The 24,373-nt window shown below is 42.2% G+C and overlaps 1 pseudogene; it reads right to left on the reverse strand.

Moving 5' to 3' along the window:
• Positions 1-290: 290 nt before the first annotated feature.
• Positions 291-435, reverse strand: LOC118631910 (annotated as a pseudogene).
• Between the last annotated feature and the right edge of the window lie 23,938 nt (positions 436-24,373).

Consider the following 24,373-nt stretch of genomic DNA (forward strand, 5'->3'; position numbering starts at 1 on the left):
CTGTCTTGTCAATTTCTACAAAAAAGTCTGCTGGAATTTTGATAGGGACCTGTTGAATCTATCGATTTGAGGAAAACTGACATCTTAACTCTTTCTTCTAATCCATAAACATGGGATATTGCTTTACTCATTTAGATATTTTTAAAATTTTCTCAGTAATATTTTGTAGTTTCCAGTGTAGAAGTATTACTCTTTCTGTTCAATTGATCCCTAAATATTTGCTATTGTGAATAAATTATTTTCTTAATTTCATATTTTGATTTTTTTTCCTTTTTTCTTAGCTAGGGGAGAGCGTAAACACTACCACACAGTATGCAGTCCAGTTTCCACATCTGGCCAAGTCGCTGGGGTCAGCACATCTGGAGAGCAATGGGTGAGCCTCGTCCTGGAAAAACCACCTTCGGGATCATGGTGTCTCCCCTGCCAGGTAAGGAGCATTTGTGGATTGTTCGCTGCTAGTGCTTTAACACTGATTTTGGTGTGTTGATCTTGTATCTTGTAATTTTGCTAAAGTCATTTATTAGTTCTAGTAATTTTTGTTGATTTCTTAGGAGTCTCTACATACAAGATGATATCATCTGAAAATTAAAAAAAAATAAAAGGTTTTACTTCTTCCTTTCAATTCTAGATGCCCCTTCTTCCAGTCGCCTTTCTCCTTTCCTTTCCTCCCCTCTCCTGCCCTTCCTCCCTTTTTCTTTCTTTCTTTTTTTCCTCCTTCCTTCCTTCCTTCCTTCCTGCCTTCCTGCCTTCCTGCCTTCCTGCCTTCCTGCCTTCCTCCTTTCTTCATTCATTCTTTTTTATTATTTTGTGTCCTAGAACCTCCAACACAATGTTGAATAACATGGTGACAATAAACATCCATGTCTTACTCCTGATCTTCAGAGAAAAGCATTCTCTTTCATGATGAAATATAATGTTAATTATAGGTTTTTTACAGGTGTGTGTTGTTCATTGGGTTAAGAAAGTTCACCTCTATTTCTATTGTTTGTTGAACTCTTGGATATTTATGATCAAATTTGGGATTTTGGGTTATTATTTCTTGAAATATTTTTCTGCCTCTTTCTCTTCTCTTTTTGGGACTCCTAGTAATCATATGTTGATAAACTTGATGTTCTCCTACAGATCCCTGAGGGTCTGTTAATTTTTGTTGTCTTCTCTCTGTGTTCTTTAAATTAGATGAATTTGGTTGATATATCTATAAACTCAGTGATTCTTCATTTTGCCATCTTAATTTTGCTGTTGAATCTTTTAGCTCTACAATTTCCACTTTTTTTTTTAATTTCTGTTTTTATTGATATTTGCTATTTGTTGAGACAGTGCCTTATTTTTTTTTTTTTTTAATTCCTTAAACATGGTTTCTTTTAGTTCTTTGAACAAATAGCTGCTTTGACATCTTAGTCTGCTAAATACAACATCTGGGTCTACTCAAAGGTCATTTATGCAGCTTTCTTCCTTGAGTGTGGGCTACACTTTCCTGTTTCTCACTGTGACTCTGCATAATATTTTCTTGAATACTGAGCATTTTAGATAATATATTGTAGTAGGTCTGGATTCTGATTCGTGTGGGAGAGAGTTGTTGATTTTTTTTTTTCTGGTTTGGTTTGTTTTTAGTACCTTTCTCTGGACTAAATCGGCTGGGTTTATGACCCCCATGATGGGCAGCAGCTGATGTCTTTGATTATTGTTTATATTCTTATTTTACCTGTTAGTCTGACTTTCCAGTGTCTGCATGACTTAGCAGTCAGGAAATAATTGGTTAAAGGCTGTGCTCAAAGATCACATGTCCATTAGGCCTCCACCTGGTGCCAATGGATCCATGTGTGGTTCAGAAACACATTGGAAGTTCAGGCATTTTCAAGTCTGCTGGCTCTCACTTTCTGCCGGGCCCCTCGCATCTGCCCAGGGCGTGTGCAGCCTTCCAGTGAGATGTGTGTGTGTGTGTGTGTGTGTGTGTGTGTAGAGCTCACACCCTCAGAGTCACTCCTGCACAGGAACGCAGCCTCCTACTCCGCCAGGTGGTAAGGAGAGCTTATCTGGCACCTGCATGGTTCTTTGAGTTGTGTGATCTCCCTGTTAAATTTCTGGAGACTCTACAGTCTGTGGCTCCCCCGAACAGGACTGCAGCCAAAAGTCTGCCCTGTCCATTTCTTAACAAGTTTGCTACTTTTCCTGGCAATGCCACTGAATGTGGAGATTTCAGCCCCCACAGTGGAGCTGCGGGTGTTCATGGTCAGCCCCATCTTGGTAGAACCTCAGCCTTACCGAGCTGAAGTCAGGGGGCGGGGGTAGAAGGCAGCCTCCTTGGACAAGAATGCTACAGACGTTTACTGTTCATATACGAAATTCAGACGCTGTTTGTTTTTTAAATCAATAAACGCACCTCGATGTTTTGTTTGCTTTTGATCAATTTCCTGAACCAGGAATGGTTTCGACAACTTAGTTCAGTTTTATAACCGACTCTGGAAGGGATTTGCCACCACCTCTGTGGTGGCTCTCAGGTGACTTTAATTCGCCAGTATCTCCTCATTGTTCCCGCCCTTACCAGCCCTCCTATTTCTCAGCTTTTGTTTTCTTAGTGTTTTCTAGCCTCGTACTTTCTACTTCCAGCTTTTTACTGTATTTCTTTGGAAAAGCTGAAATGAAGGGAAGAGCATCATCCATGGATATTATACCATAAATATAATGACATAAAATGCATAGTAAGGTAGAGAATGTGCGAAAATGTTAATAATAATCATGTTAGGGCATGAGGTTACAGGTGATTTTTATAATTTTATTAATATTCTTATTATTCTTTTAAAAATATTTTTATTGATTTTGAGAGAGAAAGAAAGGGAGAGGGAGAGGGAAAGAGAAACATCGATGTGAGACCTGAACATCCATCAGCCTCCCCCTGCACTCCCCCGACCAGGGATCAAGCCAGAACCCAGGCTTGTGTCCTGACTGGGAATTGAACCAGCAACCTTTTGGTGCATAGGGACGATGCCCAACCAACTAAGCCACACTGGCCAAGGCTGTATAACTATTCTTGATAAATGGTGGCTATCGGAATACTATATTCCATTAAGAACTTGGAAATAAGGAGAATCAGGCCACCACTGAAGAATTAACTTTACAATCAATGTGTAGTGGGTCAAAGCAAAGATACACAAAGGTGACAGAGGTGAGAGGCCAGTTCCCAGGCCACCTAATTTGACGGTAACCGAAGGGATGTGCTGATGTCTCCAAGGGGCAGCTCATCAGAGGTCAGTACAGATCTGGGTAGTGTTATCAGTGTCTATCCAAGCACAGTCCAGAGAGAGGGTGTCCTGGGGCCAGAACCTATGTCTAGTCTGAGCATGTAGGTACATTCATCTTTCTTGTGGTGGCCAGTGGGTCCAGCTAGCTTCTCTTCATACCACACACAGCCCAGTTCCCAAATGCCCCTGCTCTGATGCTATACACACCAATCGTCCTTCTGATTCCAGTTGGACTCCTGCTGGGAAAATTTCCCAAGGTGGACTGGAACTGACCTCGAAAGGATGACAGGGCTGAGACACTGAAGAAAGAGGTTGGCAACCGCAGAAATGAACAGTTTATTAAGGAAACTTACAGACAGAAGCAGAGTCTTGAGTAGCAGCAAGACAGTGGATCTCCTGGGTCCCTCACCGAAGGAGCTGGGGCTTCATACACAGGCACGGGCAAAAGTAGGTTGACATCTGTAATATAAATAAATAATACAGTCATTAACAAATAATAATACAAGAATAACCTCTTCTGCGTGCTCACAACTGCAACCCTACTTTTGCCAGCCTCTGGGAACACCGGGCTTGCAGCTCGCGCACATGCTTGCTCGAGCTTCGTGCTCCAAAGCAGTAAACAACGCAATGGGCCCCCTTGTCTCGGTGAGGACGTGCCCTTCAGGTGAGACAGGCCCAGCCCTCCCGGATGAACCTGCGGCCACTGAGAGCAACTTGCTTCTGGAGATGGCGCTACTCATGTCAAGCACTAGAAATCCTTTTCCCTGCAGCCTGCCACGCAGCCTGCCTTGAGAAGCGTGTTAGCTGGCCACAGCATATGTGTGTCTCCTTGGCGGAGAGCTTCCTCCTTTTCGATTCAAATGCCGGCACCCTGGTGAAACAGCAGTGAGAGAGTGTGGGGTACATCCGAGTCTCTGGAGAGTCTGAAATCGGGGAGCAGACAGTTATGGCAGGTCATGACGTGAAGCAAAAAGGACCTTAATGGTGGCAATGGCAGTAAAATAGGAAGAGAGATACAAGAGGCACCGTGCAGGGAGAATTAGCAAGACAGGCTGGTTGTAAGATGGAAAAGAGGCAAGACTCAAGGGTGGCACTGAGATTTGAATCCCAGATGAATGAGGAAATAGTAGTCAGGAATAGAAACCAAAGAGCCAAGAAGGGCAGCCGGTCTCGGGACACAGTAACTGATGAGTCATTTCAACAGGCTGAGTTTGAGTGGCCGGGAAATCTCTGCCAGGCATGTGAGAAAGCCCAAGCGAAGTCTGGGAAATAAGATGGTAACAGGGCTTCAGGTTCTGCATATGGACCAAGAATCGGATCATGAAGCAGGGCCTTAATATCTGGGTGGTCTCTGGTGGGCCCCCTGGAGGAGAGCGGGGAAGGAGAGATGAGAGGACTGGGAGAATGTAGCGCAGGGAGTGTCCACATCACCTAAAAGAGAGAGGTGGGAAATGGAGTTGCAATAGCATAGCCCAGTGTTTATCAACTTGTCTGACGTTATGTGGCTTATTAAAACCTATTCCCTGTTCCAGCCCAGATGTGTAGTGCCAGATATCTCCAAAGATGGACTTAGGAATTGACGATGTGACAGGTTAATTTTTTTTTTTTCATTCTTGTGAACATGCAAGCTTCATAAAAAAAAATCTAACACTGATTAGACAAGTTTCTGAAAACCACTGAAGGAAAAAATGAATGAGCAGATAGGAAGAAAAAAAAGAGAAATTGAGGAATAGCTAAATGGGGCACCAGGAATAAGCCAAAAAAAATATGTGTATATATATGTGTGTGTATGTATACATATATATATAAGTATATGCAATAGAAAAAATTTTAAGGCAGGAAGGGAGAAGGGGTTAAAAAGTAGTAGAGATGGAAGCAGTGGGAGGGATGATGATTGGGAGAAAAACGTGCCCAGCGAGGCCAGGAGCTCCGTGAGAATGCAGACCACCTGACTTGTACACAATTGTCCTCGGCTCTCCAGCAAATGTCTAGCACCTCCTAGGCTCTTTACAAATAATTGATAAATAAATGTTCCAGGCATGGGACCCAGGCACAGGGTTAACCTTAGAAAGGAAGGTGGCCCTGGCCGGTTTGGTTCAGCAGTTACAGCATCGGCCTGCGATCCAGAGAGACCAGGGCTCGGTTCCCGCTAAGGGCACGTACCTCGGTTGAAGTTTGTCCCGGCCCTGGTTGGTCACGTGGGTGGCAACCACTTGATGTGTCTCTTTCACATCGATGTTTCTCTCTCTCTCTCTCTCTCTCTCTCTCCCTCCCACTCTGTTGAACAAAAATTTTGAAAAATGTCCTTGGGTGAGGATAAAAAAAAATAAAATAGAAAGGAAGGTGGAGGTGTCTTACTGTCCTGCCACAGGAGAGGATGAAATGGTGCCCGTAAATAGTTAAAGGGACCAGAACAAAACAAAGCTGATGTTTAATGGAAAAGATTTTTTCAGTTAACTAAAAGGTGGGATCACACATCCAGAGAGACATACAGGGAAAACATGACAGATGATACAACCATAGAGAAATGGTTGTATACCTTTGAAATGTGGCTGCTCTCTCTTGTGCATTGTTTATACTTTTAAATGGTCTAAATGGTAACTCTTTTGCAAACAAAAATTTTGTCCAATAAGAAAAGGATTTCAAAGTCACAAATCAAAGATCGAGACTCTAAAGCATGACTTCCCTTGGCTGAAAGCGATGGCCGAGTTCTGTGGAAACAGAGCACGTCTGGCGGAGGGTAGGAGAACAATAATATGGAGTTGGAGCAGGTTCTCCACACTTCCTTTTCTGACTGGAAAGAAAACCTAAGGGAAGTTCTCCTGGGTCTTTGCCAGTGCAAGGGGAACGGAAGGCATTACCAGTACGGCTGCTACCTAGAGGTGGGGGAGCTGGCCCTTCATTCAGGATGCGATGCCCACCCACAGGGAGCAGCCGGGCACTGCAGCGTCTCAGGAGGGATCAGCCAGCGGGGGGCAGGAGTGCTGAGCACTCAAGTTCCCGACGCTGAGTTAAAGCAGCTGGCGGATACCTACTGTCCAAGCTGCAGACGGAGCCGTGGCCATGGCGGCTGCTCAGTGTGCACCCGAAGGCGGCCCGCAGCTCAGACCCTAGAGTCCCACCAGCTGGAACACGTCACAGGGGAGGGCTAACCTGGGAGAAGACAGGCAGGGAAAATCAGAAGGCACTGGGAAGTCCATCAGAAACTGGCCCTCAGAGGGGTCAGGATGCGATTCGAGATGTGCTCTCTGGACCTACGTTACATATTTGTATCCAGTTCAAACGGTTTGTTAATAGGTGATGCATTTTATGTTAGCTTAGGTAGTGACATTTTCCATGAGATCATTGTCTTAATTATTATCACGCCTGAAAGGATAAGGGAGTCACCAGCGATGCGTCTTCTGAGGAAACAAGAATACCAGGGAGTCCTGAAAACTGCAAGGACACAAAAGAAAAACAGGAAGGTGTCTTCAAAATGTGTCACATCTGAGCACTTTCAGGAGATGTCGGAAAAAATTATATTTTATTTCTATGGTACTTAAGGTTATTATGGTGGGGCAGACACCACCACGCAATAGTCACCCATCTCGCAAGAGTGTAGTGTACAGCATAGGGAACATCGTCAATAATATTGTGACAACGCTGCATAGGGACAGATGGTTACTAGACTGATGATGATCTCACATCCTAAGGTATAGCAATGTCGAATCACTACGTTGTACACTTGAAGCTAACACAGTATTGTGTGCCAATTATACTTTAATTTTTTTAAAATTTAAAGCATATAATAAATGTGAACGTGTTAGGCAAAAAAAAAAAAAGTGGATAGATCAATACAACTTCTTCAACACTGCTCTTTAAATCTCAAAGAACATGCCCTTTTGATTGTGAATCATCCTTTTACCCCAAAAGACCATTTATTCTAGTTAACTATCCCCAAACACACTAAACCACTAGATACAATCCTCCACTTCATCCCAGAATTTTTCATTTTAGATGAGGAGAAAATTCATTTATTCTACCATTTAAAAAAGCAAACATTCTATTAATGTTATATTAATTGAATCATTCTCTATATGCCAAAGCAGAGATCAGTCATCACCCAGCCTAAATAATAATAATTTTTGAAGGGCATAGTAACAGAAATTTAATTTTACACAGTGTATTTCTGAAAAGCTTTATATAAATCAAATTCTTGTTTATCAAATTATGCTTAAAATTATGAGAAAATTCTATGATGTTTTTTTTGTAAGTGGGAAAAATGTTTTTGAATAAGAACAATAGTCTTCTGATCTGTCTTTATAAATATGGAAGTCATGTAGGTAGTGTATTGAAATCAGGGAAACATATGGTTTTACCAAATGTTGTTCCCTGGAGCCCCGTCCAGCAGGGGCGCAAGCCCCCCACCATCTCTGCCAGGGGAGGCTGGCTTTCCTTGGCAATCAGAAAGATTGAAATGTGAGGGTGTGTGTGAGATACAGTTAGACGAGAGGGAGGGACCTCAAACATCAGGTCTAAGGAACAAGTCCAGGCTACAACAGGGAGAAAAGCAAAAGGTTGGGATCAAGGATCCCTGAGGTATTTAGGAACAGAAACACAGGCAGGTCAAGCAAATAATTTCACCTGTGGAATATGACCTATGTGAAGGAGTGTGTGTGTGTGTGTGTGTGTGTGTGTGTGTGTACCTCATGTATAATGGCCATAGTGAAGAAGATAGTGTATATTTATGTACCAACTTCAGACCATGGGAGCTGGGTGAGTTATAAAGCTCAGGGATGGAAAAGAGGTTGAACATTTCGACATGCTCTTGGGGGGCTGAAAGAGCTACTCTAGACAAGCGTGACTGTGTCTCACACCATCACTGTCAGACCTGGAGTGCTAAAGCACGGAAGCCGGACGCTGAGCGCAGCCCCACAATGTTTGCTAGAAATACTGTGATTGTGCCCAGACTATAATTAGATTGACTTCATCGTTAATAAAAATTATGGCCATATAAAATTCTTGGAACACAAGGGAAATAAAAGCTAACTTTCTGAATAGATAGAGCATGTTCAAAATGGAAACGTGGGCTGCAAAATCACAAGGCATTCCTGAACAGCCAGCAGAGAAGGGTCTAAACAAGAAGCAAGCTGTGGGACGTGGGCACTGGGGCCCCGGAAGCTGAGGCACAGTGTGGGAACATGGCCCAGCGGCTGCCAGAGTCCCTCCCAAGGCGACGAGAGTCTCGACACAGCCTCATCTCTCCCGGGGAGGTGAGTGCTGTGCTGGTGTCATGTGTCAGGACCCACCCAGGACCACCTTACCCACTAGAGCAAAAGACAGTAGCCTCTTCCTATTTAAGGAAAATCCATGACAAACATAATTGGATTCTGAAGTCTGTCCTGACCAACCAAGTTCAAGTTGTCCCCACTCCATTCACTGTCTTGTTCCTCTTCATTATCTTTAGAGCCTATATTACAATCTGAAAATATGGATTTGTTTTGCAGGTTTCTTACTCATGTCCCTGAGGTAACATTCATTTGTTTTGCATTGTCTTCACATTTCATCACAGTCCTCACTGCAGGCTCTGTTTCTGGGGAGCCCCTGCCCACATGGGAAGCCCTGTGAGGGTAGGAACTTAGGGCTTATTCACCACTGGACCCCCAGCCTAGCGTTTACTTGGTGCTCAACAAATGTCTGACAAATGAACAAATTCTATCAACGTTCGGGTGGGTTTCTCATAATAGGCTCTGTTTTCTATGCCTTTTTTCAAAAATTCAAAAGACCTTTTGTTTGTTCTGTGATTTTTTTTTCCCCAAATAAAAGAAAAAGACCAAATAGAACAAGAATAAAGAACTCTATTCTAGCAGTGAGTGGGTGACGTAATAGGAAATGATCCGTAGTCATTTATTTTAATGGGACATATTACACTGTTGACTTTAGATTGGAACACAGGATCTGGAAGTGGGCAGACAAGCCCAGGGTTGGAGGGGGTGTTTGAAGTGATATGAGAGAACAAAAGGTTTTCTTGAATCCTGATAGAAAATGGGCTAAATTTTGAAATCTTATACCACAAGGAAAATTTCCAAACATCTGAAACCATCCCAGGCTTTCTAAAGCAGAAAGGGGAGAGCAGCAGGGAGCAGGTGGAGGGCACACGACTCGGCCACAGTACAGTCACTGTTCCTAGAACAGGGCTCCTAACACCCTTGGAATTTCCTCAATGTTCAAAGGAATAAAGGTCCCTCTTGTTCTGTTAACAAGGTGACTTTTGGACTGGCCATAGCTCACCTGAGAGGAACCAACCAGAGATTAGAAGGCTGGAGTTTTTCATTCCACTCTGCCTGACCTCTGGGAAGTGGGGAGGGTTGGATATGAAGTTCAATCACCAATGGCTGGTGATCTAATCAATCGTACTCACATAAGGAAACCTTCATAAAAACCTGACAGGAGAGGGTTCGGAGAGTCCCAGGTTGGCGGAGAGGCAGGGAGAGTGCTGTGCTCTGTGAAGATCCGAGCACTGCCCCCTTACCTGGCCCTGTGCATCTCTTCGTCTGGCTGTTGACTCAGATGCTTTAATATCCTTTGTTAAAACCCAGAACTCTAGTGAGTGAACAGCTCTCCCGAGTTCTGTGAGTCACTCTAGCAAATTAATCAGACCCAAGGAGGGGACAGTGGGAACCTCCGATGTGTAGCCCGTGATTCAGAAGCACAGGTGGCCACCGGGACTGGTGACTCGTGTCTGAAGTGGACGGCTGTCCGGTGATACTGAGCCCTTAACCTGTGGATCTGGTGCTATGTCTGGGATAGTGTCAGAACTGAGCTGAGTTGTAGGACGCCCAGCTGGTGCCCCAAAAATTGTTTGTTGGTATGAGGAACATCCCTGCCCACATTGAAATTGAGTAAAAAATAAAAATAAAATAAAATAACATTTTAATAAAATTTTCTTTCTTTTAAAGGCTGAATAGTAGTCCATTGCGTGTACATACCACGCAATGTTGTTTATCCATTCATCTACGGATGAACATCTGGATTATTGCCAACAACTCGAATCAGGCCATTTGTTCCGCCCCTAGAAATACATCTCCATCCCGAGCCCGGGGCCCCAAACTTGAGGCTCGGGGCTTCTGTCCACGAGGGTGTGTCCTCAGCCCGGAGTCACTGTGCTGCTCCCGGAGGAGTCAAAGGCCTCAGCACAGCTGTGTCCCCTCTCAGCCTTGAATTTTGACCAAGGCCTCGGGTATGGCAAAGTATTGCTCACACTTAAAGACCCGTTCAAATATTAGCTTCTCTCGGAAAGTCTCTCTTCCCATGGTGGGGACGAAGCCTGTGCCCCGCAGCAGCCCAGCCCGGCAACCGTACGTGCTTTGGTTCTGCAGACCCCTCCCTCCGGCGCAGGCTCCCACCACCTGCAGGCTCCCACCACCTGCAGGCCCCACCACCTGCAGGCCCCACCACCTGCAGGCTCCCACCACCTGCAGGCCCCACCACCTGCAGACCCCTCCCTCCGGCGCAGGCCCCCACCACCTGCAGGCCCCCACCACCTGCAGGCCCCCACCACCTGCAGGCCCCCACCACCTGCAGGCTCCCACCACCTGCAGGCCCCACCACCTGCAGACCCCTCCCTCCGGCTCAGGCTCCCACCACCTGCAGGCCCCCACCACCTGCAGGCTCCCACCACCTGCAGGCTCCCACCACCTGCAGGCCCCAGGGCTCAGTTCGGCAAATGGCGCATACTTGGCATTTAGTAAATGCTCTTTGAATGCAAGAATAAAAACATACATTCTCGCTGCTTTCCAGAGTTGAAAACAGTATCTTGTGTGAGTAATTTTCATCCTCTGCCCTCTAAAATGGCCGAGTATTAGTTTATTGTTTTGTTTGGTTTTCCCGCATCACAACATAAAGCCGTCGGTTAACACGATAACGAATCTCACGGAGGGATTCGATTATTTCACAAAAGAAGGAGCAGTGCCAGCCGGGCAAAGAAGCGGTCTTCTCCGAACGCGGTCTGCCTGCTTCTGTCCCCTGAAGGGACGCCTGGGCCCGAGGCGTCGACCCAGAGAGCGGTTCCGAGCGGGTATTCGTGCAGGGCTGGTCCAACCCGACAGCGTGTGACTTGCTTTGCTGACGTCCAACTCCCAGTGGCTTCCGCCACCAAGAGCTCCCCTCGGAAAGTGGGGTCGCGTGCTGACAAGCAGGAGCCAACGCTGCAACCGCTCAGAAACAAGCTTCAGCCAGTGGGCCGCCGCGGATACGCCTTCAGAGCTTCAGTTGCTTTTGGAAAATAACGCTGATGTGCACACGATGTGCCATAACTAGCCAGTTTCCAGCACTAGAAAAGAAGTGTTTAGAAAACAAATGAGATGTGCTGGCATAAATGTATGGAGAAAACACACACAATGCCAGATTCATTGTGTTTAGTTTTTAGTCAATAGTTTTCTTGTTTTATTTTCTTAAGTAACCCAATTAACTTAGGCAGTAAAAAAACAAACAAACAAAAAAACAACTCTTTTTATCCAGCAACACTAACCTGCAAATGTGTCTTTAAAGCTATGTATTTGCATCAACATGGATGAACCTTGAAGGCCTTATGCTAAGTGAAATAAGTCAGAGAGAGACAAATACTGTACGGTCTAACTTATATGTGTAATCTAAAACACACACACACACACACACACACACTCACCAAACTCATAGAAAAAGCTATCAGACTTGTAGCCCCCAGAGGTGGGGGTGGTAAATGGGGATGAGAAGAGGGGGAAGGTGGTCTATGGTTCAAACTTCCACTTGTAAGATAAGTAAGTACCAGGGACAATGTCCAACATGACGACTCTAGCAAACACTGCTGTAACCATATATCGGAAGTGTGTTAAGAAAGTAGATCCTAAGAGCTCTCATCACAAGAAAAATATTTTTCTTTTCTTTTCATTGTATTTACATGAAATGATGGACATTAATATTGTGGTAATTATTAAGCAATACAGTGTGAATTAAACCATCATCATACTATATACCTTAAACATATACAGTAATGTACAGAAAGTCCTCACTTAACATAATCTATAGGTTCTGTGACTTTAAGCAAAACAACCTATAATGAAACCAATTTTATCATAAGTGAATTGGCATAAATAAGAGTGGACTTCCTACAGCATTTCACCAACGTTTTAACAAAATGATGTTGAAGAAAATTACTCGAGGACCTGCTGTATGTCTCATATTTCTCAGGAAAACTGGGGAGAAAAATAATATTCATGAATATCTACTACTATTAAAGATACACACACACACGAAAGAAACCCAATTCACACACACACCACACACACACACACCTAACCAGACTTTGTAGCCCGTTCTGCAGAGCCCTGGGGTTGTATGGAAGTGTCTAGGCTGCCACTACTCAGAACAGAAAAGGGTATTAAAGCTCCATCTCCTCATACCTCTTCCAATACAGTGTCTGGGTTTCACTGTTTTTGTCATCTGCATAAGAGATTCAGTGACTTTGAAAATAACCATACTTTAAAAAGATAGAAATCCCAGGGCAGCAGAATCCTATGGAAAGGACCCAGGGCTCAGATTTAGAATTGGAGTCCAGCCCAGGCTCAGCATTAACTAGACCTATAACACTGGACCAGCCACAGGGACCTCCTGGGCCTCAACTTCCTCATCTGAAAACCGATGCGACGGATAAGAATCTAACGTTCATTTCAGCTCAAAGATTCTGAAATGCAAATGAAACTTCTTGAATGATATTAATAATCACTTGTGGATATGTAAACACAATCTCTGCTTCCTATATTTAAAAAGGAATTCTATATCTCAATGCAATAACATTTTATATAATAAATGTGACATGTGGGAGTCATCTATCTTTAGAATGCATTTCTCAGAACAGGGACTTGATCTCAAACTTCCCTTGAAATTCCATCCCTATTATTTTTGGTTGCCTGATTGGAAACGCCATAGTCTGGACCAGACCTTCTGTTCAATTTTCTTAGCTTATTAATTATTTAAATTATGTGGTTCAATTAAACTGAAATGGAGATCCCTATCACCCCAAGGTGATTAGAGAATATGAGTTCCATAATTCAAAAGTCATAAAAATATGATTAGATGAAAGATGCCTGCCCAGGAGCTCAAGGTTGTTCCATATGTCACAGTACGTATTGCTCTGTCACCAAAACAATCTTGAATATACTGCTCAGTAAGGATATATCATACATAAGTCAGATAAGCAGTCATTAAAAAGCAACCTATGGCCTGGCCGGTGTGGGTCAGTGGTTGAGCTTCGACCCATGTACCAAGAGGTCACCGGTTTGATTGCCGGTTAGGGCACATGCCTAGGTTGTGGGCCTGATCTCCAGTGGGGGCATGCAGGAGGCGGCCAATAGATGTTCTCTCTTATCGATGTTTCTATCTCTCTCTCTCCCTTCCTCTCGCTCTCAAAATCAATAAAGAAAAAAATAAAATTTAAAAAAAACTAAAAGCAATCTATGGCCCTGGCCAGTGTGGCTCAGTTGGTGAGAGTGTCATCCAGCGCACTGAAAGGTCACCAGTTGGTTTCCTGGTCATGGCACCTACCCAGGCTGTGGGTTCCAACCCTGGTCGGGGTGGGTGTAGAAGGCAACCCATCGATGTTTCTTTCTCACATCAGTGTTTTTCTCAAAAGAAAAAAAGAAAATCAATAAAAAACACATATGTAGGATTGTCAGGCTTATTATCTCATTTAATTTTCACAGCCTCATGACCCCTGTGTGTATGTGCATGTGTGTATAATCAGGAAATTATCAGAGGTTGATTACACTGCCCAAGGTCACACTTAGTAAGGACTAGAGATCTGGCATTAAACACAGGTTTCGAGATCCCAGTCATTGTTCTGTATGCTACATTGTTTCTCTTGACAACAGAATGTTCCATCTAGGGCAGTGCATCTACTAAATGCAATGCAAGTCTAGTGTGGGAGAAGGAGAGTCCTTACCTGCAGGGCTCTCACTGTCTAGTTGGTGGACAAAGCACAGAAGAAGCCCCACATGACAAAGGTATGTTCTCAGGGAAGGGGAGACATTACAGGTTGTATGAAGAAAAGCTTCATGCAGGATACAGGACCTGACCACGGCTTCGAGGGGTGAAGACTTGAGCACAGAGGAGCAGAAGGAGGCATTCCAGACGGGGACAGAGAGAACAAACAAAATCAGAGACGCAAGAATGGAAAAGCAACACACAGGTAGAGGCAACAGCAATGTCCTGGGGGAGAGGAGGAGAATCACAGTGTTCGTTTAATTGCTATGCTTCAAAACACACATACATATGTTACACATGTATTTCATGAATGCAGCTGCTATGCAATAAAACATGAGAAGATTTTAGCAAAGCATATATTCAGGGAACAATTAGTGGAAACTTCTGGGGATACAGTGCCTATAGTTTGAGGAGATTTGACAGATGAAGTGAAATCAAAATGAGAACTGACTTGAATACAACAAGGAAACAATAAACAGTTAAGGACAACAGATACCATTGGGGGGAAAATTAAAATTTGCATGTAATAAAGTCATTTATATATCTTTGCAAACATGAAAACACTCTTTTGTTCACTGATTGCCACAGATATATTTTATGAATAATACTGAGTAATCTTACGTATTTCTCTGGCTTTGTCCACGCAGCTGTCACTGGTGGTGTCTGTTAAATGCTGCTAACATTGTGGAAGCTCAACTCAAATGTTAGGATTTATTTATGTGCTATAAACCTTCTTACCTTCACATCGCCAGGTACCTAAATCTTAGAGACACATAATCATCTAATACACAGAGTGACTTAAACTACTTGATGTTCCAGAGGCCAGATGATGTTTGTTCACTTCACCGCCATGTACCTCGAGTGTAGGACACACACTGATGTGTAGTAGTCACTCACTTAATATTTATGAACACAGAGATGAAAAAGAGCAAGGGAGGGAAATGAGAGCCGCTTGTTTTCCATCTTTGATTTCCAACTACATCTTTTCATCTTTACTTAAGTCATTCAACAAGTATTTCTCGAATGCCTTTTGTGTACTGGTCACTATTTATTGTACATGCTGGGGATAAAGCCATGATCAAAATAGACCCCAAAATTTCTGCTCTTATGGAACACTTTCTAATAATGCACACTCAGGAAAGAGCTGCTTTTCATCCTGCAGAATGTGATTTCCTTGTAATAAGCTTTTATTTTAACTCTACAATGGGTATGTGTTTATAAGAGGATTTTACTAATTTTCAATGAACAGGTATTAAATTTTTTTTCCAAGTTAACAGATCTTTCTAAACTTTTGTAAACTTCTGTAGTTAAAAGCTGCCACACATAAATAATAGGAGTGGTGTGTTTAGGGAAGGAAGGAAGGAAGGAAGGAAGGAAGGAAGGAAGGGAGGGAGGGAGGGAGGGAGGGAGGGAGGGAGGGAGGGAGGGAGGGAGGAAGGAAGGAAGGAAGGAAGGAAATCCATTTTGTAATAATGATATTTTCACATTTACAAGGTTCTAGTACGGAAATAATACTATAAGTCTTTAAAATAATTGGAAATGGCCTGGCTGGTACAGCTCAGTGGATTAAGCACCATCCCATGGGTTGAGAGGTCCCGGTTCGATTCCCAGTCAGAGTACATGCCGGAGTTTCAGGCTCAATCCCCAGTGGGGGGCCTGCAGGAGGCAGCCGATCGATGTTTCTCACATCGATGTTTCTTGCTCTCTCTCTAAAAAGTCAATTAAAAACATATATAAAATAGTTGGAAATGACCTAAAGTGGTCACGGCTTAATGAACTGGATGGAAACTAAGTGGCAGCCCTAGCTTCACATTTGTGGCTGCGGTTCGTTTGTGTAAACCTCTGACTTCTTTTCAACACAGATCAGCTGGGAAGGGGAATTCGGAGGTGTGCTTAATCATGACTCAATCTCTCCTCAATCAGTCAAATTATTTTTATTGATTAAAAGAGAAAGGATTGTTGGAGAGTGATTCAAAGTTTCATGCTAATGTGAGAAGAACTCCAACAAATTGCCTGTGAATATACCAAACACTATTCAGAACTCTAGTTACAGCTTTGTTTTACTTAACTACAGTGCCAACATAGCATTTCATTAATCTTTCTTCTCTCTCCACTGTAAGGGATCACGTGTTGTAATGGAAGGCAACCCCCACGCGAGATCATGTCTATGGACTGGAGTCGGTAACAGTAGCGTTCCACAGTCCTCGGGCAGCTCATGTGTCACCACACACACTTGCACTCACACACTTCAGCACTTCCGTTCCACTTGGGCTTTTCAATTAAACTGCTTTTTTCAAAATTCTAACTGGATTTTCATTCCTAGGTTTGTTCTCATTTTGCTAGTTGACAAGGAAGGAAGGAATTTGCTTCCATATTTGTCTTAATTCCTAAAATACTTTGATGGTAATCTAACAGGTGAGTTGCAGTTCAACCACAAGCACACAGAGGAACCCCATGTGACTGTAAGATACTGTGACTTGTATTCTGAATTCCTGCTGCCTCGTATTAGAGAATTCTTCCTAGGGGCACAAAAGACAAATGTTGAAAAACTCATTAAATGCTAGTCAAAAGTGTAATTTAATCACACAAAAAGGTCTAAATTATTTTCTAACCAAAAACATCTTGTACTGTTTCATCCTGTTATTAATCATACATTACAGTAAATTTTGTAAATTGTCCGACCCACATCTGTGACACTATAAGTTCTATAATGACACAGAATATACCTGTCCTATCTCACCAATGTCAGACTTATGGTAGATGCCAAGTAAATTTTTGCATGAAGATTGTCATTTGACTGGTCTGTATTGAAAGCATAATTTTAGTAAAAGATATATGAATATGTAAATATAAGGATATATACAACTCTCTTTATATAAATGCAAATGTGTACCTATGTAATGGAAGAGAAAATGAGTGTTATTGTTCTGCTCAGAAAAGCAAATAGTAATCTCACATTTTTTTAAACATGTGGCCGTCTGATACGGCTGTGGAAGTTTCTCAGGCAGCCACAAGGGACCGTTTATTTTGATAAAGAGATGAATTCCCACATACTAGGGCAGGGAAGGAGCATCGAGCAAGCAAAAGCAGCTGTTTTCCAGGACTGGGTTGGCATAAGAACTTTCGACATCAAAGGATGAAGAGGCCGAGGCAGGTGGTCTCCTCCTCCCTGCGGTCTGGCCTCAGAGGAGAAAGGGGTTTCTCACAGCCTCTTTACTTTGCCAGGAGGCATGCTCTGTTGTGGATTGGAAAGGGGGAGTAGGTCCCTAACATAACATTGCCAGGGGTAGCAAATAACAGTACAAGATGCCTTGATACATTTGAATTTGGGATAAACAATAAAATTTATAAAGTACACTATGTCCTTGATTTTGCGGACCTCAATTTAATGAACTTCTGATTTAACGGACAAAGTTTCTGGTCTGTATGTCATATGTGAAAATGAATACCCAGTTAATTTTTAAATGCTTTTAACCAAGATGTGCTTATAATTAAATTAACAGGTTATTTTTTTTTTTATTAATTCACTGTTAGTTTTAACAAATTTTATCGAATAGGTCATGTGTTGGGAAAAAACTGTAGCAATTTCACAAACATAAACAAATATTACATGTCTACAACTATAGTCTAAAAGATCTGAGCCGGCAGGAGATCACATCCACAACACGAGGCCAATGTAGAGCAAAACGGCTTTATTGCGTGTGCCTGGGTGCAGGCGGACTGAGCCGAGAAGGGTTCAGCCTTGAATTAGGGTTGGGGTGTCAGTTACATACCCTACTTTTAACTTCCAGCAGATTCTGCTGATGTACTTTATCTGGCCCGTTGTCCATCTTGCAGTAGGACTGGTCTGGTATCTCGTCCGGCATCTGCTGGGTTATCCATTGCCTTGCGGACAATCCAGATAAACCTCATCCGTACTCAACACAACTCTGAGCAAAGGTCATGCAAGCAACACAATTTCCACAGTTTCCACCTTTTGCAAACTTTTACCTTTACCCTTTAAAACATTACTAACACTTTCATAGTCACCATATTTAAATCCAGGGGTCACTGCTCCTAAACAGTGTTCAGGGAGTGATTAGTACATGATCACATTGCATTGGGATCATTGGTTCTGTTGTCCTACGGTGTGAATTTCTGCAGCGGTTTTAACTCCAATGCAGACGTTCCCCAGTGTGCTGAGCCACGCCCCAGCCATGCCTTGGTTTACTCACGGTGACTGGTGAATGCACTCATTTACTAGACCTATTCAGTACCCATTTAAAATTACTGTAATACACCCTGGCCAGTTTGGCTCAGTGGTTGGAGCATTGGCCTGTGGACCAGGAAGTCCTGGGATTGGTTCCCACTAGGGGCACATACCAAAAAAAAAAAAAAAATTACTGTAATACATATAGAAAATTTTTCTGTGAAATTAAACTTTTCATACATACTTAATTTTAATTACATGACCCTATCTACATAAGCAAAAACAGATGAGCTAATTTGTCAATTTTTTTAACATACGAATTCAGAAAACCTGCTTTATTATATAAGGGACTTTCTGCTTTAATGGACACACCTTTGCCCAATTTGTCCATTATATCGAGGTTTCACTTTATATGTCCCAACTGTTATATCTGGGAGTCCTGCATTTTCTCCGGCAATCCTACCCCAGTATCAGAGTAATTTCCCCAGAAGGAAATTTCAAATTGATTGCAGGCTTCTTGGAGTTCTACACCTGTCACATTGTGCCCATCTCAATGCTGGATCAATGACAACACTGGGGATATTTTTATTTTTATTCATTTATTTTTAGAAAGAGAGATAGAAACATCCATGTGAGAAACATTGATCGGCTGCCTCCTGCATGGCCCCGCACTGGGGATCAAGCCCACAACCCGGGCATGTGCCCTGACTGGGAGTCGAACCCAGACCTCTCAGTCCATGGGACAACGCTGGGTCCATGTAGCCACACCGACCAGGCAACATTGGGGGTATTTTTAAACTCAGGATACTGTATTTGATTATGTTATGATGGCTTCCCAGCTTTTCCAGAGAGAAAACAGTCCACTCAGTTACCAACATCCCGGGCTCTCTATAGAAGATACAATTTCCCGGATGTTGGCATGATGGGAAACCCGTGTTGACACATTTCTCAGACTACATCAGACAGGCTTCCTACTCTCGAAGAAGTCTGCATGGCCTGTGTCTTTGGACGTGTGAAGGTAGCAATAGTAAAAGGAGCTGAGTCTTGGGAAAACCTGGACTTCATTCCGGGCTCTGGCAGTGGCTCTCATAGACACAGCAAGTCATTTCAAAACTGCTGTGGCCCTCAGCTTTTCACCATTTAGGAGCTGACAACAATCCCAGTCTCCGAACTGGAAACAGTATGACATGACCAAGGTGGAACCTCTTTGAAAAACTGAAATCTAATGGAGAAACGTTCCACTACTTGTTTTTAAAAAATGCTTACTTCTCAGAAACATACAGGATGGTGTAGAATATGGATAAACATGAACTCTCTTTTTAAATAAAATGATGTCTCATTTCCCTGGCATTTTCAGACCATTCCACAATAAGCCAAAACTTGAGAAAAATATTTCTAAATCTTGCATCTCTGAGCATACTGAAGAAAAATTTGCATTTTCTTGATGAGTCTAAGGCAAGACTAAAAACCTTGGTTATTGTGCCATCTGCGCTACACAAAACAAGGGAAAAGAAACAAATGCATAAAAAGATGTCATACTTTGAGGGCTTCCAGAGTCATTGCAACAGGGAGCACAGTTTGCATTTATGCTAAATGGCCCGGCTGCTGGCGTTTACCGTGCTCTCGGCTGCTGACATTTCTCATGGCTGTCACAGGCCATCACTTCTCCGTGCTGTTTCCCATCTTCTCCCTTGCTTCCAACGTGATTTGATTGGGAAAGGCACCTGTCCTGTGAAAAAGCATACGGAATGTGCCACTCAGAGGCATTTTTACTTCTGCAATGCCGCCTATTTTCCAGGAGGTTGAGATGGGTGATTTCTGGAGGGCTCTGATAGCTTCATGTCAAGCGCAGGTCCTGTGTACATGCAATTATTGATATTTCAAATGCTGAATGGTTACTATACCTCCAGATACATTAACGATTATTGTGTCATTTTTTAAATCATATACCTATTATCAAAAAGTAATGAAATGTTATGCCTGACAGCTGCTAAACTCTCTCAGTCAGCTGAATTACCATATTCCTTCATTTAAAGTACACTTGAATAAACATTTTAATGTTTCTGAAGTGATAAGTCTTACAATTGATACTTGGTTTTGATGTGGTAATGTTCCTTTGGTTCCAGAAAAGGTGCTATTAAGAACAATGCATCTTCAACTGATAACTTCATAGATTAAAGAAACAGGAATCATTTTAGAGTTTTTTTTCACACACTGTTCAAAATGGCTAATAGTTTATGCTGTGAGGAAAGAAGTAACATTACAGATATTACTAATACAACCTTTAATCATCATCATACCTTCCCCCATGTCATTTTCTCCTCCCACACTCCAAAGGCAAGCACAACTGATATATAACCTTCTAGTCCATTGTCCACTTTGACATACAGCCTTCTCTTCATGTATAGATATAGAGAATTTAAAATATCTGTTATAATGTTATATATTTCTATATCATAGAATGACACAATAATAATATTGTGATGTGCTTTGTTTGTATCGCCCCACATACGTTTGGGGACTATCCCAATATGGGTAGACACAGTTCTATAGTAATACATATATATAGAAATAGTTCAGCGTTTTTAACTGCAATATGACCTTATCACAGATCATCACAATGTATTTATTCATCTGTCTATTGATGGATATTTAGTTTGCTTTACATTTTTTCCTCAGTGAACACGATTGCTTGTGTGCCCGAATGTGTCACCATGTTGTGCCGAACGTTGACTCCTGAGAGCGGATGGCTCCTATCTCTCCTGCCCTGCTCTCCATGATGATCACAGCGGGAGCATTTACACCACGGAAAATGACAACCCTACGAATTATCTCCTGTCCCCCAACCCAAAACTCCATTGTCACTTTGTGTATTAAACATTTGCCAGCATAGTGCTGGATATATATTCCTCGAAGTGAAATCACTAAATATTAGTGTATGCTTGTTTTCATTTTTTCTGTATGCAGCCACCTGACAGTATATTACAGTCTTTATCTTTAGAAAAGCTTGATATTGCCAGATTTGTTTATTTATGTCTACATGACAGATAAAAACTGCCATCTCATTACTCGTTTAATTTGCATTTTCCTCCTAGTCAGTGAAGTTGCGCATGTTTTCACATGCATAGTAGACATTTGGATTTCCTTGCCTTTAAATTGCTTTGCCTATTTTCAAATTGGCCAGTGTTTGTCTTGATGAATTATAGAAGTTAATTTTTTTTTAAATCCTCACCCGAAGACATTTTTCCATTTTTTGTTCAGATAGAGTGGGAGGGAGAGAGGAAGACAGAGAGAGAGAGAAACATCGACGTGAAAGAGACACATCGAATGGCTGCCACCCACACGACCAACCAGGGCTGGGGACAAACTGCAACCAAGGTACGCGCCCTTAGCGGGAACCGAACCCGGGTCTCTCTGGACCGCAGGCCGTCGCTCTCACCTCTGAGCCAAACTGGCCAGGGCAGGAAGTTCTTTACATAGACAGTAAAATTAATCCTTGTCTGTTACGCAATCTACAAATACCTTTTGTCAATCTGTTGCTTGTCTTTTAACCTTGCCTGTGGTATTTGCCATGTACTAGCTCTGTGACCCTGAGAAAGTTATTTAGTATCCATGTATCTCGTATCTCTCATCTGTAAGACTGGAACAGCAATTGTGTATCAGTGCTTAGCATTACTGTTATTGTTGTTGTTGTTATCATTATAGTGCTCTATGAACGTTCTTGGTTTTGATAATAGTGGTTTTTTTTTTCTTTATGGTTATTTGTTGAAGATCTTTTTTTCTAAATCCAAGTGGTGGGAAAACAGACTACTTTATTTTCTTGTAGATTTAAAATATTTTATGTTTAGGTCACTTTTACATTTGACTCTGCTTTCTTCTTCTCTTCATTCAGAGCACCAAGCCAGAATACCTGGAGCCAGTCGGTGCTCAATACATGTTTACAGAAAGGAGAAAGAAATTCTCATTAATTCTTACAAGTGATCCTGCTAAGAAACCCAAAGGGGAGAGAGATGAAAGAAGAACAGGTGGGATAAATTACTATTAGTTATACTTACAAGCTTCAAAATGGAAATCCCTTACCCCTTTGTCCTGTTTATGTCGAATCTTATGGAAGCTTTAAAAATTGACCATTTCCAAGACAAGCAAGGGCACTTGGTATTCAGGCCATGAAATGTTTTATCTTATACACAGTAATTAACTCCCCCTCTATTCCCTTCCCAGATAGAATCTAGGTAATTCTTAGACCCTACACTGTCTCTCCCTAAATCATGTATTTTCTCTACATATTTGGGGGAAATCCAGTGTCAACTTATGGTCAAAAAGTAAGATGGGAGGACACGCTGCCCCTCAGACCACTGCTCACTGTGCACAGGCCACAGGACCAGCACACAAAACCCTCAAACCCAGTGTGTCTGTACCAGGTAGTGTCTATAGACAGAAGAGATAAGGGTACCACCACTAGCAACTGAGGAGTCCTCATACTCAAAGTTTGGGAACCACCAAACTAAATGATAGGCAAAAAGAAAGATTGACTTCCAATGCTTACCTAGAGCTGAAAATTTCAAATTCATGCCAAGCTGGAGAGCCTCCAAGTTCACTATCAGGTGATGTCACCTTATTGGCACCTTCTTTTTGCAAGCCTGTTTTCATTCCATCATCAACCAATTAAATTCTTCAAAAGTTAAACTTCTTGAGATTAGGGATTTTTTTATTTTTAATAACTTTTCCCATTCCCATGAGTTATATAATGCACATTTCTAATGTCCCACTTACCACATGTACCAAGTAAAAATGATGTGGTTTACAGGGGCCCTTGATTTAACATTGTTAGACTTTCTTACAACCAGAATTTTTTAAATCAATCATCGTTGTGCTTACAGCACTTTTTTTTTTTTTTTGCACCAATTTGGGTTCAAAGGTATCAGCTCCCATGTAAAGTCTCTCAGACAACATTTACCCTTTTGTTCAATTACTGCTTTCATGAGTTAGCAGTCTGTGCTGCAGTTACTAGAATGTTGCCTTGGAGTTTATAAAAATAGGTAGAAATGGACAAAGTAAGAGGAATGGTACTAAGGAAAAGGTAATTGTGACAAGAGTGAAGTTACCATCATGCTGAAATTAAAATATTTAAAATCTCAGTTGCATCCTCATTTGTCTTAAAGTGGCCATTTACACATTCAGTTTTGGATGGAAAAACAAATATAAATGTGTAGAAAATGCAAGAAATTTATATGAAGTGTGTGTCTAAAAGGTGGTATGTAATTATGGATTAGAAGAAAGTATTTTACATGCAGTTGGAAGATGGAGTTCTGACTGCAGTTGTCCCTGTTCCTTGTAAGAGGAGCCCTGTTCATGGATCTTCATGCCCCAGCACCAAGTACAGTGCGGTCTCTACTTTTTTTAAAATTTAATTTATTGGGTAACGTTGGTTAATAAAATTATGTAAATTTCAGGTGTGCAACTTTAAAATACGACGCTTTCATTGTGTGCTCACAACCCTAAGTCTAGTCTCCTTCCGTCACCATGTATGTGACCCTCTTCACCTCTCCAACCTCCTCCAGCTTCCTGTTTATTTTGACATTATTCATAATAGCAAAGACATGAAAACGACCTACTTGTCCTTGGACAGATGATGGGATAAAGAAGATGGTCACATATATCTATAGATGTATATAGTGGAACACTGCCCAACTATATAAGAGATGAAATATTGCCATTTGCGACAACAGGAGTGGATTTTGAAAGGATCACGATAAGTAAAATAAGCGAGATGGAAAAGGACAAGAACCATATGATTTCATTCATACATGGGATGTGAAACAGAGAGCAAGAAACAAACAGACTCACAGATACAGACAGCAGAATGGTGGCTCTCTTAACAGTACTCAAGAGACGTGTGTGTTGAACCAACTTGTTTAATTGTGTGCAAGCCTCTTTGTATTTATTC

This window comes from Molossus molossus, unplaced genomic scaffold (assembly GCF_014108415.1).
Source record: "Molossus molossus isolate mMolMol1 unplaced genomic scaffold, mMolMol1.p scaffold_m16_p_16, whole genome shotgun sequence".
Taxonomy (NCBI): domain Eukaryota; kingdom Metazoa; phylum Chordata; class Mammalia; order Chiroptera; family Molossidae; genus Molossus; species Molossus molossus.